The 16,777-nt window shown below is 45.0% G+C and overlaps 1 protein-coding gene across 11 annotated transcripts in view; it reads right to left on the reverse strand.

Moving 5' to 3' along the window:
* Positions 1–16,777, reverse strand: part of DCDC2C (doublecortin domain containing 2C) — a 5,988,712-nt gene that overhangs the window by 5,368,932 nt on the left and 603,003 nt on the right. The window lies entirely within an intron of this gene.

Here is a 16,777-nt window from a genome sequence, read left to right on the forward strand (position 1 = left end):
CTTGTAAAATTCAGATGGTAGACCGTCAGTGCCAGCAGCCTTGCCGTCAGGCAAGTCCGCAATCGCATCCCTGAGTTCCCTCTCCATAATGTGGTGCATTAAGAAATCCTGTTGTCCCTTCGACAACCAGACCAACGCCACATCTTCTAAATATTGCGCTATCTCATCCTCAGCAGCTGTTTCCCTGTGCTCGTACATGCATGTGTAATATTGCGCAAAACAAGTCAGTATGCCATCCACATCCGTCACAGTCCTGTCCCCATCCTTAATTTCTTGTACTCCACAATGCATAGCCCATGGCTCTTTGATTCTATTAGCCAGTCCACGCCCGGGTGACCACCTTCTCCATAATACCGTGCCCTAGTGCGTTTAGATAAATGTGAGACCTCTTGGTCCACTAGTTCATTATACTCCGTAACCTTCAAACATATCTCAGCCAGCAGGGATGCCGACGGCAGCACCTCAAATCGCCGTTCGAGTCCCAGCAGGTCACGCTCCAGTTTGGCCATGGAATCCCTCAGTGATTTAAGCACTCCAGCCTGTAAGCCAATACACGCACCCCTCACCGTCACCTTAAATGCCTCCCAGACAGTACACATGCTATCCACCGAGCACACATTCCTAACAAAGAAATCCTCAATTACACCTCGCAAGCTCTCACGGAACACAAGATCTGACAAAGCACCCGGCGGCAAACGCCACGAAAATGGCGCAGGCGCATGCGACGGCAGCCACATCACCATTAGGACAGGTGCGTGATCCGACAGCGAGCGGGGCAAATGTTTCACCTTCATCACCCAACCACTAACATCCTTCGTCACAAGCCAATACCTTCTTTCGCTCCTGGATGGCCAAGGCGCCACACATCCACCAAACCAAGTTCACTCATACCGCCCCTCACCGCACCAGCCGCATTTTTAGGCGAACTGTGCCGATCATCCCGTCTATCTAATTTGCCATCCAACGTCACATTCAAATCTCCATCACAGACAATTGCAGAGGGAGGGAGGGCAAACACCTTATTCCACAAATTGACATAAAATTCGGGGTCGTCAATATTTGGTCCGTAAACATTGACCAGTGTTATAAGCGTCCCACTCAGCTTGCCATGCACAATGATATAGCGACCTTCACTGTCAATATCCTCATGGTAACTTTCAAATGATATGTTTTTTTTTTTATCAATATCATAACTCCCCGAGCATACGAGGAATATGCTGTCGCCAGTCTAGTTCCCGCCCACTGTTTTGCTACAGTTTCCGCCGCCCGCCCCCTGAGGTGCGGCTCCTGCAAAAACGCTATCTGCACTTCATGTCTATTTAAATACGCTAGCACCTGTCTGGTCTTTTGTGGTTTGTTCAATCCCCGCACATTCCAGGAGATCCAAGAAACCTTACCCCCCTTATCCATGCGGCCTATACAAACATAAAACCTGAAATCTGGCCACCAGCCCTCCACCCAGTTGATAATACACAAGCACAAAATGCACCCTCCATACCCAGCACCCACGCTCACACTCGTTCCGCCAGTAATTGCCTCCGAGGAACCCCTCATAAACCCAAAAACATGTCAACCAATAGGCTCCAGTCCTGTAGCCCACCCACTCTAACCTACCACCCACTTTAGCGCCCACAACCTGCCAAAGCCATAACCCACCCCTTGAACTCCCCCCCTTCTCAACCTCAAGGAAAGTGTGAGGTACTCCCATATGTGGGGGCGTAGAGGCACTAAATTCCCGTGCATGGAAACGGGAAGTGACCAAGCCCCAATGATGAACATCCTACGTCTACCACCATACGTCTGCATCCCGCTATATCTGCAATACTCATTTTGCATAGGGAATGGGGCCTAACACCCCATGCATATCAATACAACACCTTCAGAGTATCAGAAGTACATACTTGACGTCCCTGGTAGCACGACTCCCAATAATGCATACATTTTGCAATGTCCCAGAATAAATTACAATTACCAGTCCTGTGTAGATCGATCACAGCACGACAACAGTTTTATGATCTTCTGTCAAGAGAACAAGCAACTCAATGAACCCAGGGTTGTTTTCAGCCGTCAGCATTCATGTCACCATCTTCCTCCTGTGCTACTGCATCAGCTCGCTTACGTTTCTTTTGTTTTTTGGCAAATTCCATGGCAGCTTTCGCCGACGTAAAGATTTTATTATCCGAAGGCGCTCCGATCCGTAGCCGCGCTGGGTATAACATGGCATAGGGAATGCCCTCCGTCCTAAGGAGCTGTTTCACTCCGTTGAATTCTTTTCGCGCCGTCTGGACAGCCAAAGTAAAATCAGGAAAGAACTCCAGCTTGCTTCCTTGATACTCAATAGTGCCTTTTTCACGTGCCAGCCGCAGCAGTACATCCCTGTCCCTGTAGTTGAGAATGCGCGCGATGATGGGGCGCGGCGGTGCACCTGCCACTGGTCTTTTCGCTAGCGAGCGATGCGCGCGTTCCACTATAAACATGCGGGAAAGCTGGTCTGACCCAAAGATATCCACAAACATACGCTCCATAAAATCCTCCATCTTACCCACATTTGTGGATTCCGGCAGCCCCGTGACGCGGATGTTATTGCGCTGGGACCGCCCTTCTAACTCCTCGTTCTTGGCTTGGATCACCGCCAGCACCCTCTCCATGCTGAATACTTTATCAGAGACTGTTGTAAGGCCATCCTTTGCAGCAGAAACTCTCTGCTCCACTTCGCCCATTCTCACATTCTGCCGGTCCAATTGCGTGGATAAATGATCAAGCCTGAGGTTCACCGATTCCATAGTTCCTTCAATTGACTGCAGTGTCCTTTGCATTGCAACAAGTGTGGCCTCCAATGTGGATGTACCTCCCGACGCACCAGCATTCTCAGTTTCAGTGGCAGCCTGTGATGAGGACGGCGCGGTTTTGCGCGCGTCAAAGTTAAGTTTAGGTTGATTGCGCTCAGGTCTGCCCATGTCGCTACCAGGATAGTGAACGTGAGTCAGGCGTAGTAAGGCCCTCACAAGGGAGTCCTAGCAGGCCACGCGGGGACCCGGCCAAGCAGTCCGTCACCCTGCAGCGCCTGCAGGAGAGTAACACCGCTGGGAGACTGATTAGCAGTACACCAGACCTAGAAAGTCAGATTGAACAGCGTTTCAGAGCGTCCTTCGGGGCCCCAGTTCCTATACCATGCAATCGGGCCCACAGATGTATCAGACAGTAATTCAGATGGAACAGCGTTTCGCAGCGTCCTTTGGGGTCCCAGTTCCTATACCATGCAATCGGGCTCACAGAGGTATCAGATATCGGTAGAAGTCGAGCCTCCAAAAATACCAGGTAGTCAGGTAGATTGCAACAGCCAGTATCCCATACCGGGTTAATGGAGCCCTCCGGTGCAACAGTCCGTAGGTGCCCGATGCTCCCAGGGTACCCCCGAGCACTCCGCTGCCACAGTCGGATCACTCCGGTCCCCGCTCTGCCCAGCCACCCGCAGCTCGTACAGCCAGGCCCAGGTCGGCCGCACGCCGCCTCCACAGCCCCGGCCTCCCTTAGATCCCAGCCCCACTCACCGCAAGCAGCCCGGACAGGAGCACAGGCCCAGCGCGGCCAGCCGGCACAGCACGGGGCCAGGAACCACCGCCCGCGGTCCGCGAGTCCCTTTGTCTCCTCCGCGGTGGGTGTCAATTCCCCGCTCTTCCTGGACACTGCCTCACCGGCCGACAGGCTGCAGCCACCGCACCCGGCCCCGGCAGGCCCCGACAAACACAGGTCGGCCTCGGGCACCACGCGGCAGAGTACGCAGCGGTAGCAACTGGTCTCCCCCACACGCTGTCAAATGGCTGCGCGGCCCGGAAACGCTCAAATCACCTCCGCAAATTATCGGGCATTAGAGACCAGCAAAATAGCAGGGAGTAGACGCTGGATGTGGCGGATATTGATCGGATATAGGCTCAGTCTGGCGAGCCTCACATGAGTGCGGCCATCTTGCCGTGCGCCCTCTAGCGCCCCCCTCCGTTAATTGCACTCTTGATGACTAATGTCTCACTCCCGTTTAGACACTGGGATTGTCCCCTTCTCACCCGCATGTCTATGTCCTGACACTGGTACGTGTTCTCTTTCATGGGTTGAAGTCTATATCTTGTTCACATATTGACGATCATCACGTGACTAGTCTGTTCCAAACTTCTAATCTACAATCCACACATGGTGTTTCTTATTTTTATTCACTAATCATTTATATTGTGGCATGATTGTCTATTTGCACCTCCATTCTTACTCAGTCACGTTTCGTGAGCTTCTTTTCACTTGCATGAATACCACCAAGCTGACTTTTAAAGCCAATTCGAGACTTTCCTCCTTTGAGAACCCTTCATTTTTGTTTTGTCCCCCTAGATTGATCCCCTGACGAAGGGCAACATCAATGCCCGAAATGCATTGGGATTATGGTTATATTCTTTTGGACATGTGTACATCATGAGTTATTTAAACTACAAAAGTTTTGAGGATATTCAACAATGAAAAATGGGATCATTGAAAATAAGTGATCTTGAATAAAAACTTACCAGTATCAAAAGACTTTGCCATTGAAATTTCGTGAAAATATTTGATCTAAACATTACTTCGTTTCATTACGCTGTGCACCAGGGGACAACCCCTATCTAGGGGTTGCAATACTTGGCCTTTGTAAGTGTTCCATTTCAAAGTGATTTTTTATAGTGTTGACGCAAAAAGGACAAGCAATCTGCCATAGTTGGAATGAGAGACACGAGAAACAGAAAACCTGGTCCAACTGGATCGTTCTGTGTAACACTTGGGCCTGAATGAATATTCTAGGAGGTTGGGGGAATAAACTTGACATTTTTAGCCTAAATCCAAGAACCTGCAGATGGGAATAACTTGAGAGTTGGAGTCTCGGGGCAGACAGAGGTCAGTCTGTGGCGTTTATTATTTTTGCAGGTGATGTTCTAATTGAAAGCAGAGAGAGGTTTATACATTAAAAGTCCTATTGAAGAGCATATCCTCTCTCCCTCGGTACAAGGGGCATAGCTCAGACTGGGCTGGGGAAAATTGGGAACAGGTTCAGGCGCAGCTGAGGCTAAAATGGAAAGTGGTCCAGGGCAAACCACAGACTGGAGAATTAAGTAAGAAACACGAGAGGGGCTCGCTGAACCCCACCCCTCAACAGAAAGACAAATGAAATGAACAGCTGCAGAGAAATGAAGGCAACGTGAGAGATATATATGGGTTTGGGAAAACGAGAATGTGGTCGGTGAGACTGAGGAATAAAGCAGCCCCCCATCTGCAACTGTATCTGGATGATCACATCCCCACCACCACCTCCTTCCTTCCCCACCTGTCATTCTGTACCTACCCTAGAAATCCCTTCCACACCCCCATCTGTGCTTTTCTCCCTGCGGTGCTCTTCAAGCTCCACCCGCTTTTTGGTGTAGGTTGCAGCTACTCCCTGCTTTCTATCTGCCAATTTGTACATGGGATCCGGTCAGCCGCCTCATTCCCCCCCCACTTTCACGGCAGGGCCATTCACACCCTTCATCATGCCCCTCAACCTTTTGGAGGTCTCCAAGGAGTGTACGATCAAGTGTATTTTGAAGGGTAAGCCCATTAGAAACAATGCGACCATTTTGGAAGGTCAGTCAAAGGAGGGTCAAACGCTTCAAGTGTGGGAGAGTTTATATTTAACTCGACACCGGGCACGCCACCCTTCTGTAGTGTACCTTCATACAGACCTGTGTCTGCATTATATAAAATAAAGCAAAAAACAATGCAATGGAATTGCAAAATGAATAAATACAGTAATTAGTACGCTTTTTATATCAAGGGTGACCGAGAAAATACCATAAATCACATGTTCTAGTGCTACAAGAAATATTACTTTGGCTATGGAAGCTCTCAAGGACAAAATAAAATGCATAGGCAATACCAAAATGGCCTGGGGTTGTCTGACTGCCTTTTGGCATTCTCAGTGCATGTTATGTATTGTGACGTTTTTTGTAAAACTTAACGGATGGGCTCTCCACAACATAAAAAAATGTAGATTAATTAAAAGCAAAAATATTTTAACTGTCTCACAAAGCACATCTGTTCGGCACTAGAGAAGAGAAAATAGATGGCTTTTAGCAATACTGTAAGCTGTAAGGCATCACACTTAGACCTGTACAGCAGGGGGAACATTTCTGCTGCAACACAGGGCCATTTGTTGCTTCTTTTTTTTTTTTTGTAAAATAGTTGCTAGCTTCACACATGTAAGCAATATATAAGAAATATATGTAAAGTTGTCAGAGGCTAAGCTTAGAAAATACACATAGACGCCATGGCAATAGAAAACCATAACATAAGCACACACACAGCATCACCGGTCATTATCACACGCTCTAAAACGTAATGACTCATACCAGCACACTTCACAGCCCATCAGACACTTGCATCACACAACATCACTTCAAAAGGCACTCTTCACACATGCACCCACACACACTGATCCGCCATCACACAAACATGTAGGCATTGACATTTGCATGACTGCTGCACATTCTATGCTTTTTGTGTGTTTTCTGTTACTGCTTGTGGGCTAACAGTCATGTGCTGCTTTTGTTACCAATTATGAGCAATTGAGGAAATATTATATTGGCACTGCACATGCTGCACTGTGTGTATAAAAAGTGTGCACTTAGGCCTCCTGTGCCATTACTGTTTTGTATATATGAATGAAGCTTGCACTGCTGTCGTAAGGGCTGTACGTGTTTTCATCTGCGGTAAAGCATGCACTGCCATCTGTGTTGTGAATATTCCCTTATATCGTATTGAATTCTGCACTTCTCCTGTCCGTGCTGTTAGTGTGTTGCTTTACTGGTGATTAAAAAAAATCAATATAGAAAAGCCAATACGGTTGGCTTTGTCGTGGTATGTTAATATGCAGGTTTCTGAGCATTTGGAGCAATCGGGATGTTGGTTCACATGTGTCGTTTTAGTTTTAATGAGTGTGTTAGTTACCTCCTCTCCGCTGGAAGTCCGCTGTGGAGCGGAGAGCAATTGTTTGAGAGCTGCTGTGCTGGCTGCTGGCGTGATCACTGCTCCTTTCGTGAAGAAGCGCTCCTGAACTAACTCTTGGCGTCGTCACTTGGCAAGCGCTATCTGGCAGCGCTGGTGACTTACTGCTCGCGTTTCCCGCTTCGCGGGAAACACTCGTTCTTGTGAGGCTGCAGGCGGCTGGGGCACAAGGAAAACAACACTGCCCACAAGCCATCGGGGTCAGGAACAACTCCCCGCCACGCCCCCCTCACCTGCCTTCATTACCGCTGGAAGTCCGCTGTGGAGCGGAGAGCAATTGTTTGAGAGCTGCTGTGCTGGCTGCTGGCGTGATCACTGCTCCTTTCGTGAAGAAGCGCTCCTGAACTAACTCTTGGCGTCGTCACTTGGCAAGCGCTATCTGGCAGCGCTGGTGACTTACTGCTCGCGTTTCCCGCTTCGTGGGAAACACTCGTTCTTGTGAGGCTGCAGGCGGCTGGGGCACAAGGAAAACAACACTGCCCACAAGCCATCGGGGTCAGGAACAACTCCCCGCCACGCCCCCCTCGCCTGCCTTCATTACCGCTGGAAGTCCGCTGTGGAGCGGAGAGCAATTGTTTGAGAGCTGCTGTGCTGGCTGCTGGCGTGATCACTGCTCCTTTCGTGAAGAAGCGCTCCTGAACTAACTCTTGGCGTCGTCACTTGGCAAGCGCTATCTGGCAGCGCTGGTGACTTACTGCTCGCGTTTCCCGCTTCGCGGGAAACACTCGTTCTTGTGAGGCTGCAGGCGGCTGGGGCACAAGGAAAACAACACTGCCCACAAGCCATCGGGGTCAGGAACAACTCCCCGCCACGCCCCCCTCACCTGCCTTCATTACCGCTGGAAGTCCGCTGTGGAGCAGAGAGCAATTGTTTGAGAGCTGCTGTGCTGGCTGCTGGCGTGATCACTGCTCCTTTCGTGAAGAAGCGCTCCTGAACTAACTCTTGGCGTCGTCACTTGGCAAGCGCTATCTGGCAGCGCTGGTGACTTACTGCTCGCGTTTCCCGCTTTGCGGGAAACACTCGTTCTTGTGAGGCTGCAGGCGGCTGGGGCACAAGGAAAACAACACTGCCCACAAGCCATCGGGGTCAGGAACAACTCCCCGCCACGCCCCCCTCACCTGCCTTCATTACCGCTGGAAGTCCGCTGTGGAGCGGAGAGCAATTGTTTGAGAGCTGCTGTGCTGGCTGCTGGCGTGATCACTGCTCCTTTCGTGAAGAAGCGCTCCTGAACTAACTCTTGGCGTCGTCACTTGGCAAGCGCTATCTGGCAGCGCTGGTGACTTACTGCTCGCGTTTCCCGCTTCGCGGTAAACACTCGTTCTTGTGAGGCTGCAGGCGGCTGGGGCACAAGGAAAACAACACTGCCCACAAGCCATCGGGGTCAGGAACAACTCCCCGCCACGCCCCCCTCACCTGCCTTCATTACCGCTGGAAGACCGCGCATCGCGGGACGCGCGCGGGCGACGCCGGGCTAAGCCCGGGCAAAGGGCGGGCCCTCTGTGGCCCTCAGTGGCCGAGGTAGGCCGGGCTGGGCCCCGGTATTAACATTTCTCATCTTGTTTTAGCTTTTTATTGTCTATGTTTGTATGAAAACACGCAGATTGGTTTTCTGCTACGAAATACGTTATCTATCTATACGAGCGTCACCCTCTCGCCCTGTGGATTCATATTTTACTAATTGTGTGTATATTTCCGGGACTGTGAATCCTGCTGTAGGGCCAGAGTTTTCTCCGGCATTATGACGGCAAAGAAATTACGTTCTGGGAAAGTCTTAGGGGAGAAGTCATGTATAACATCAGGATCTATTCCCCTGAGAAAAAAGCATGAAAATAGCGTACAATTGAAAGGTCAGATGCAGTTGGTACAAATTTGGGAAAAAACTGGGAATAAATCCATAGAAGTCCCAACAATAACTGATGTAGATACATTACCACAATCGCAAATGCAATCTAATGTGGAGAATGATCTCAATCTAGTCCCAACGACGGAAACAAATAAGCCTATTCAGAGTCAGTCAAATGAAGTAATCCTCCCAATATATACATTAAATGAAGATGTTTCTGATCCCATGATAATAAATTCGCAAGTACTTCATCACAACACTCCTAAGGGAAGAGAAAACGTGGAGGAAGACATGGGTGATGCATCTATTTCTACCAGTATTGATCTTGAACTCTGTGGTCGCTATATGGACAAGAGATCCTTGACTCATCTTGCGGACAATAAAACACCAATTAGAGCAACGCCATCAGGACTGCTGCTATATAGCAGCACTCCTTCCATCAAATCCAATGACAATCTTTCAATGCAGTGTGATTTAAAATCTCCACAATTTAATCTATCGGGGATTTGCTCTTTTACTCCATCTAGCTACCCAAAAAATGAGAAACCAATTTCTGAGTCTCTTATAGCACTTGAGCAAATTCTGTCTTCTATATTACTCCTACTTGGTAAATTTGCTGTGAGTTCCGATTGTATTCTGACTTCAGTTACCGAGATTTTGAAGGCACTGCTGGCTAAAAATGTTGAGAATGTGATTACTCCTCCCATTGAACCTGTTGTTCAAAAAGTCGTAGATAACACTAATGTTCTGGGGGAAAATACACCGTTGGGAAGGTCTATAAAGGTTGATATTCATAAGCCCCCTGCGACCCCTACCCCATCTTCCTTTTTACAGAGAAAAGATTTAGAGCCCACTGTGAAGGAAGAAAGCCTGGTAGAGGTATTACAAACGGTTGGAAACAAACTCTTTCCCATCTTTATCCAGGAAAAAAAAGAACCGGAAGGAACTTTGACGACTAATAAAACTATAAAAGTAAAATCTAAAGGGAAAAACAGGAAGTTGTTACGCAAATACAAAAAGAAAAGACCGAGGCAAATCATTTTCCAAAAACATATAATACCTGAATCGCCTGATGCTATAGAAAGTGGAGATAATTCACTATCGGATACTTCCGTTAAAGAGGTAGTGGAGTGTATCACTAACAATGTATTGGTGGGTACCCCGGCTGAAGCTACTATGAATGGGGTAATTCCATGCTCTGTGGTAAATGCTCTTGAACCCCTAGCATTAATTGTTGAAGATATTGGAAACACGCCGATAGTAGCAGCAGTACTTAATCCATCTGCACCCATTTTTCGGCCTCAACCTGACGTAGCTAGGAGCTCAATTACTCAGCCAGTAAAAAGTTCTATTGTAAGTGTGGATACTTTGTCATTGGATTTTCTCCCGCTATTTGATCTAGACCTAAAATTGAACAGATCTTGGTTGCTTAACTGCTTTAAAGAGATTGAAAGCTTAAAACTAATTTTATCAAATGATATTGATTTAGTTCTCCCAATAAGATCAGTAAATGGGCAACGAACAAGGGTAAAATTTTACTCTAAAATAATTGCTAATCTTGTTTTTCAACAAGCGGAAGTTTTTCAATGTAGAGGAATTGACGTGTTACCTTATGTTAATAGCGATCTGTGTATTTCCTCTAGAGAAAGAAATATAAAGGTGGTCTCTAGGCAGGATGATTCCTCTACCTGCAATAAAGACCTAAAAATCTGGGTCTCTAGAGGCAAACGAATGGTCTCTCAGGTACTTCCATTACCTGACAACATAGATATTCCTCTAACAGAAGACAATCAGATGTGGAACTGGTTACCAGGAGTTTTATCAAATAACACATCGAATAACCCACGACTATTTCAACATCTTTAACACTCAATTAAAAATTGTCTCTTGGAATGCTGCTGGCCTGTATAATTGCCCAGAGAAATTTGATTTTTTACTTTCTTTAAATGCAGATGTGCTATGTATCCAGGAAACATGGTGTAAAAATCTCCCATATGGAGGGAAAGATTATTTTGTCCTGGAGGCCCCTGCAACTCCTTCTAAAAAAGGCCACGCAAAAGGTGGAATTGCCTGTTTGTTATCTAACTCTTTACAATGGCAATTCTCCCACTATACGGACACCAGCAATCTTTTCCAATCTATACCTATTACTAATCTAGCCTCAGTGGGTAGACGGTCTTCGTTTATAATTTTAAATGCATATATTCCCCCCGAAGATATTTTTAATACAGTTTTAAAGCGAATGTTTTCCTATGTCAAACAATTACTAGAGGTTGATCACCCCCCCTATATATTACTGGTGGGTGACTTAAATAGCAAAGTGTCTAATTTAACTCTAGACATATTTAGAAATAAACCTAAAGAAGAAGTATACAATATACCTCAAGCACTCTTGCCCACTAAAATAAAAACTAATAAAAGAGGTAAGATTCTCCTTGAGGAACTTAGTCACTTAGAGGGGCTTATCGTAAACGGTAGGATGCCCTCTGATACTCCCGCTAACTATACACATGGATCATTTAGGGGTGAATCTATTTTGGATTACGCAATTACGGACTATGATACTTTCTCTTTTATTAAAGATATGGTGATCTCTCACTCTTCCCTGAGTGATCATAAACTGATTAACAGAACTGTCTCACTAATTCCCCCAGAAACTAATTCCTGGTCCTTAAAGAATAGAGGCCTTTCTATTAAGTGTAAGTCAGGTAGATGTTTTTGGGGATCTACCAATATGAAGGATGTACAAAATATTCTTGCCCAAACTTTATTAGAACTAGATCATTGGCAAGGTATGGCATTTCTACATCTCGAAAATTTTATCAAACAAGTCATCAAGATAGCTAAGAAAACGGGTAATCCTAAAAAGTTACATTTCTCTCCTAGCTCATTACTAATATTAAATAAGGAGATAAATAAACTCGTAAGAAAACAATACCTTAATAGATCTGGGGAAAACGAGTATCAGTTAGCCTTATTAAAAAGAAGGAGGGTTAGATTGAGATCTAAGCTAAAAAGAGAAAAAGAAGATTCTCTTTAGATCAAGTTAAGAGAGGCTTCAACCCACAATAAATCTAGAGACTTCTGGTCCATAATAAGGAAAGGATGTGGTTCAATAACAACTCCCACTCCAATCTCTATTGCGGAAGATGTCTGGACTCTATTTGTGACTACCTTATATGCACCCAATGGTGCAGTGGGGGATACATGGGATCCAGCCCCAAATAGAGAGTATAAAATAGAACTCCCTACCGAGAAATCCATAGCTACCGTGATAAAGAGTATGCGCTCTTCCGGAGCTATGGGACCAGACGAACTGCCCATGTCAATAATTAAGCAAGATGTTACCACCTGGAGTAGGATTCTTCTTCCAGTATTTCAAACATGTTTTAGATCAGGAACAGTCCCTGACTCCTGGAGGGGAAGTATACTAATCCCCATATTTAAAAAGGGTGATCGGGATAAGCCTTCTAACTATCGACTAATAGCTTTGTTGGACTCAATAGGAAAAATTTTCGCTAAATGTCTTTTAATGTTAATAACGGAATGGGCAGAATTAAATAGTATTTTACCCATGGAACAAACAGGATTTCGCAAAGAGCATGGAACTCTAGATAACTTGACATTATTACAGGTGATTATGGACAAATATGCACGTGTTCGAGGTGGTGGCATATACGCAGCATTTATAGATTTCTCCACGGCGTTTGACAAGGTGGACCGTCCAACGCTGTGGAGAAAGCTGGCTGTACTGGGTATGCCAGGACATTTACTCGAACTAGTCAGGTCTTTACACTCGAACACATGGTGTAAGGTGCTACAAGGTGGAGAAAGGGGTCTCTCTCAATCTATCCCCTCTCTGAATGGGCTAAAACAAGGGTGTATATTGGCGCCCATTTTGTTTTCTTTATATACGGCCGACCTACCATCCTCCATTGCAGCTTGTGAGGGACTGGCTCCGACAATTGGAGGGTCAGCTATATCGATCCTTATGTATGCGGATGATATACTTGTTTTAGATTTGACCCCGAAGGGTTTATCTAATCGTCTACATGCATTGAACCAATTTGCTGAAGCACATTACATGAAAATTAATATATCGAAAAGTACAATCATGTGCATTTTCGGTAAGAAAAAATGTAGGTCTGGAAGTTATAATTGGGCTATTGGCGGACAAAAACTCGAGGTGGTTAAAACCTATACCTTTTTAGGCAAAATAATATCAGCTAATCTTAGTGAGAATCCCCATATCGAACATAACTCACGTAAAGCGCTGGCCCATGGTACGGGGTTATGTTCTTTGTATAACGCTACCGGGAAGAGACACTTCTCCCTCTTTCTGGATGTATTCAGAGCGAAAATACCTGCAACTCTACTATATGGAATCGAATTAGTGGAGTTGAAACAATGGGGATTCATGCAAAAAATGGAAGGAAAGGTATTAAGAAAAATCTCTTCTTTTAACACAGCATGCTCTATATCTTCATGCAGGCTGGAATTCGGACTCCGAAGTTGTTGGGTACAGGGGTTGGTTGCCCTCGTAAGATGGGTAGCCTGTTTGGCCAGAGGTAAACCGGGTACCTTAAGAGAAGCTATCAAAAAGGAACTCCTGGGCAATTTTAACGAGTTCTCGCTGTTAGTAAAAAACTTTAGAAAAGCGGTATCTCTGCTAGAACTGGATGAAAGTACGTTATTCCTACTTTCACCCTCTGAGCTAAAGTTTAAACTAAAATGTACATCTTGGGAACTCTGCTATAAGTTGGATATACTTGCCCAACCTAGACAAAAAGAAAGGGAAGCCCTGGTAAAAACATATATCCCAAAGTTGGCCCAACAATACCTCATTTGGAATATTCCCCATAGAGTCCGTAGATTATGGTACCTTTTAAGACATGACTTGCTTCCACTCAATATTCTTTTAGCAAAATGGTATGGGGTATCTCCAATATGTAATCTCTGTAATGATGCTGTACAGGATCGTAATCACGTCTTGTTTATTTGTCCTGCATTGCGCCCATTGCGCCATAAATGGTTAAAACCAATTTGTTTACAATTGGGAATTGTAAATGTAAAAATGTTCTTCCATGCACTTTACTGCCCTCCAAATGAAATGTTTTGTTCCAGAATTTTTAAATTTTTTAAAGGGTTTTTAGATATTTATTAATGAAGTACAGGGCGATGTTGATGATTGCTTTATTCGCAGATAAGTCGTGTTTTCTTTTCGTTTTGTGTTGTTATTTGTACTATTCATATTGTATAATTGTGTGCTTATTTTTATGTGGCCCTCTTTGAGAGCCAAAAACATAATAAACTTTGACTTTGACTTTACCTCCTCTCTGCCCTAGGCTAGGCTTCCAACGAGGCCCTGGGGCGCCATTACGTCTCCAGACCCCCAGACAGTGGGCAAGCCCGGGGTCTGCATCGTGCAAGGGAGCAAGCATTGCTTCTCAGCGTATTGGCTTACGCGATCTCCACGGAGATGATTAGGCGTATGACAGAGGTCCGTTCTCACAGCCCTGCCTCCAGCGCTCTTCACAGGAGTTCAGTCTCAGAACTGATTCCCTACACTGAAGCAATGAACGGTGTTTGCTTGTTGAAGGTGATGTCTGACATGAGATGCACCTAGAACAAGAAAATCAACTTAATAATTCCATGTACTAACTTATTCCAGTCTACTGGTGATCTAGCATTGCTGCCTTCTCGAAGCCATTGTTAGCTGGATTTCAGGCCCACCTTTCCACTATGTCACCATTGGGAAAAGGAACCTTGCCCTTTAAACATTGGCAGCAGCAACCCCTTCAGACATGTCAGGCATCCCTCTACCTCCCTTCCTCCGGCTGCTTCTGCATGATGCTGATTACAGCATTTACCACTAATCCCCTGCCATATTAGGCTGTACCTTTGAGTGGAAGGAACAAAGCAACCAGCCACGGCATGAGAGGGTTCGTCTTACAGCAGCAAGGCTAATTTTTTTCCATCTCTACACCAATATCTAAAATGTGCTTGAAAGTTTGTGAATCAAGTCTACAGGAAATCTTACTATTTGAAATTCGAGTGTAGGTCTCACTTAGACCTGATTCTAATGTTTTTTCACACTTGTGCTTCAAAATACTATGTTTGGAACCCCCATTTTTTCAACAATTTGCAGTGAATATGTGGTGTAAAACCCACTATTTTAATCCATTTTTTTCAAAATTTTCTTGCAGGGGGAGAACCTTCCAGCACCCTCTTTTTGCAGTTTAGGCTCGCTCACTTCGCTCGCTCACTTATTACATTAGGGTACAACATTTTTCGCACCACCACTTTCAAAATCCACCACCCACCACTGATTTTTACCCCTACGCTATCCAACGCTTTCCTTATTGTTGCAATATGTGGAGTAAGTATATATATATTAATTTACATGTAAATGTTTAATTAATTTTAAAATTATATGTATTAGTTATTTTTTAAATATGTATTAATGTTTACATCTATCATTTTTTTCACGTATTTTTTACTTGTTTTACATTATTAAAGCATTTTAAATAAACAATATTTTTGACATCGATATTTTTGACAATATTTTTTTTCGATAATTTTGTACTTACCATTATGTAGATAGGACTTCGATATTTTTGGCGTCGATATTTGTGTTGATATTTTTGTAGGTCGTTTTTCTGTCCGTCGATATTCTGTCAGACATTCCATTCTTACGTGAGCACCGTAAAACGCATATGTGGTACTGGTGTGAGCACACTATTGTATCATCCTAAAATGTTTTGTACTTTACCCATTTAAGTTGTCCATTAAACCTCACCTCAAGCTTTATTAACAAAACAAAACAGGGCTACATATGTAAGAGAAGGAAGAAAAAAACTAAGGTATAAGAAAAACAAATCTGTAACAAAACAAACAATGAGAACAATGAGTACGTGCTGGCATTTCGAACAAACACCAGATGGTTTAATATATGTCCGTTAGTACTAATGAAGTGAAACAGATGGTATATCAATCTATTAAGATAGCGGCAACGATGTTCTTCCCCATAAAGGTTGAAGTGCTGCAGCTATCACTATTCTAAATGGGTGAGCACGTGATCAGTTTTCACTGGCTCCCAGCCTCCCACTTAACAAGAGAATCTCATTTAAAGCCAAGTGCCTCTGTCATAAAATCATTAATGGCAGGGGCCCCGAATATCTGTCCTTATTGGTACAGCCCTATTTTCCTTTGTGCAAACTTTGATCGACTTGCGCTAACTTAGCAGTAGTACCCCATGTAACCAGAGCATGGCTAGGGGCCCACTCTTTTGGTCTCCAAGAAGCAAAGATGTTGAATTCCCTGCCGACCCACCTGAGGATGGAACCACCTCAGGTGATCTTTTGTAAGAGGCTTAAAACCTGGCTGTTCTGTTTATCTTAGGGTAGCTTTGGGTTGTTTGTCTCTTGTTTAGCCCATGTTTTTCTTAGTATAGTGCCCTCAGCTCTAGAAGAGATTCTGTACCTAGCGCGGAGACACACGGCAGGGTGTAACCATTGCGCTTTTTTGAGACTCATTATTATTATTATTATTCAGGAAAGGTCAATAAAAATAAATCAAGAAAACAATGAGTGTAAACAAGCAGTATCATCAAGCATAGGACCAATACATGCTGTGGTCCGCTGTTGCTCCTTGTTTGCAGTTTGTCAAGGCAAAGAGGTAACACGTCCCACAGCAATGTGTTTTTCTATTACCTGGGGTTTGGATATCTGACGTGGTCGGCCGGCATCTCATGTGATGTGAAAATATGATGCCCCGGTGGTGGTGCTGGTAATTATAACAAGGGTCCTAGTGATCAGGGTCACGTATGTATAACGCTAGTGTACTCCGTAGTGCCAGCGGTTTTGAAGACTGAGACCCTAGTGA

Source organism: Lissotriton helveticus, chromosome 6 (genome assembly GCF_964261635.1).
Source record: "Lissotriton helveticus chromosome 6, aLisHel1.1, whole genome shotgun sequence".
Lineage (NCBI taxonomy): Eukaryota > Metazoa > Chordata > Amphibia > Caudata > Salamandridae > Lissotriton > Lissotriton helveticus.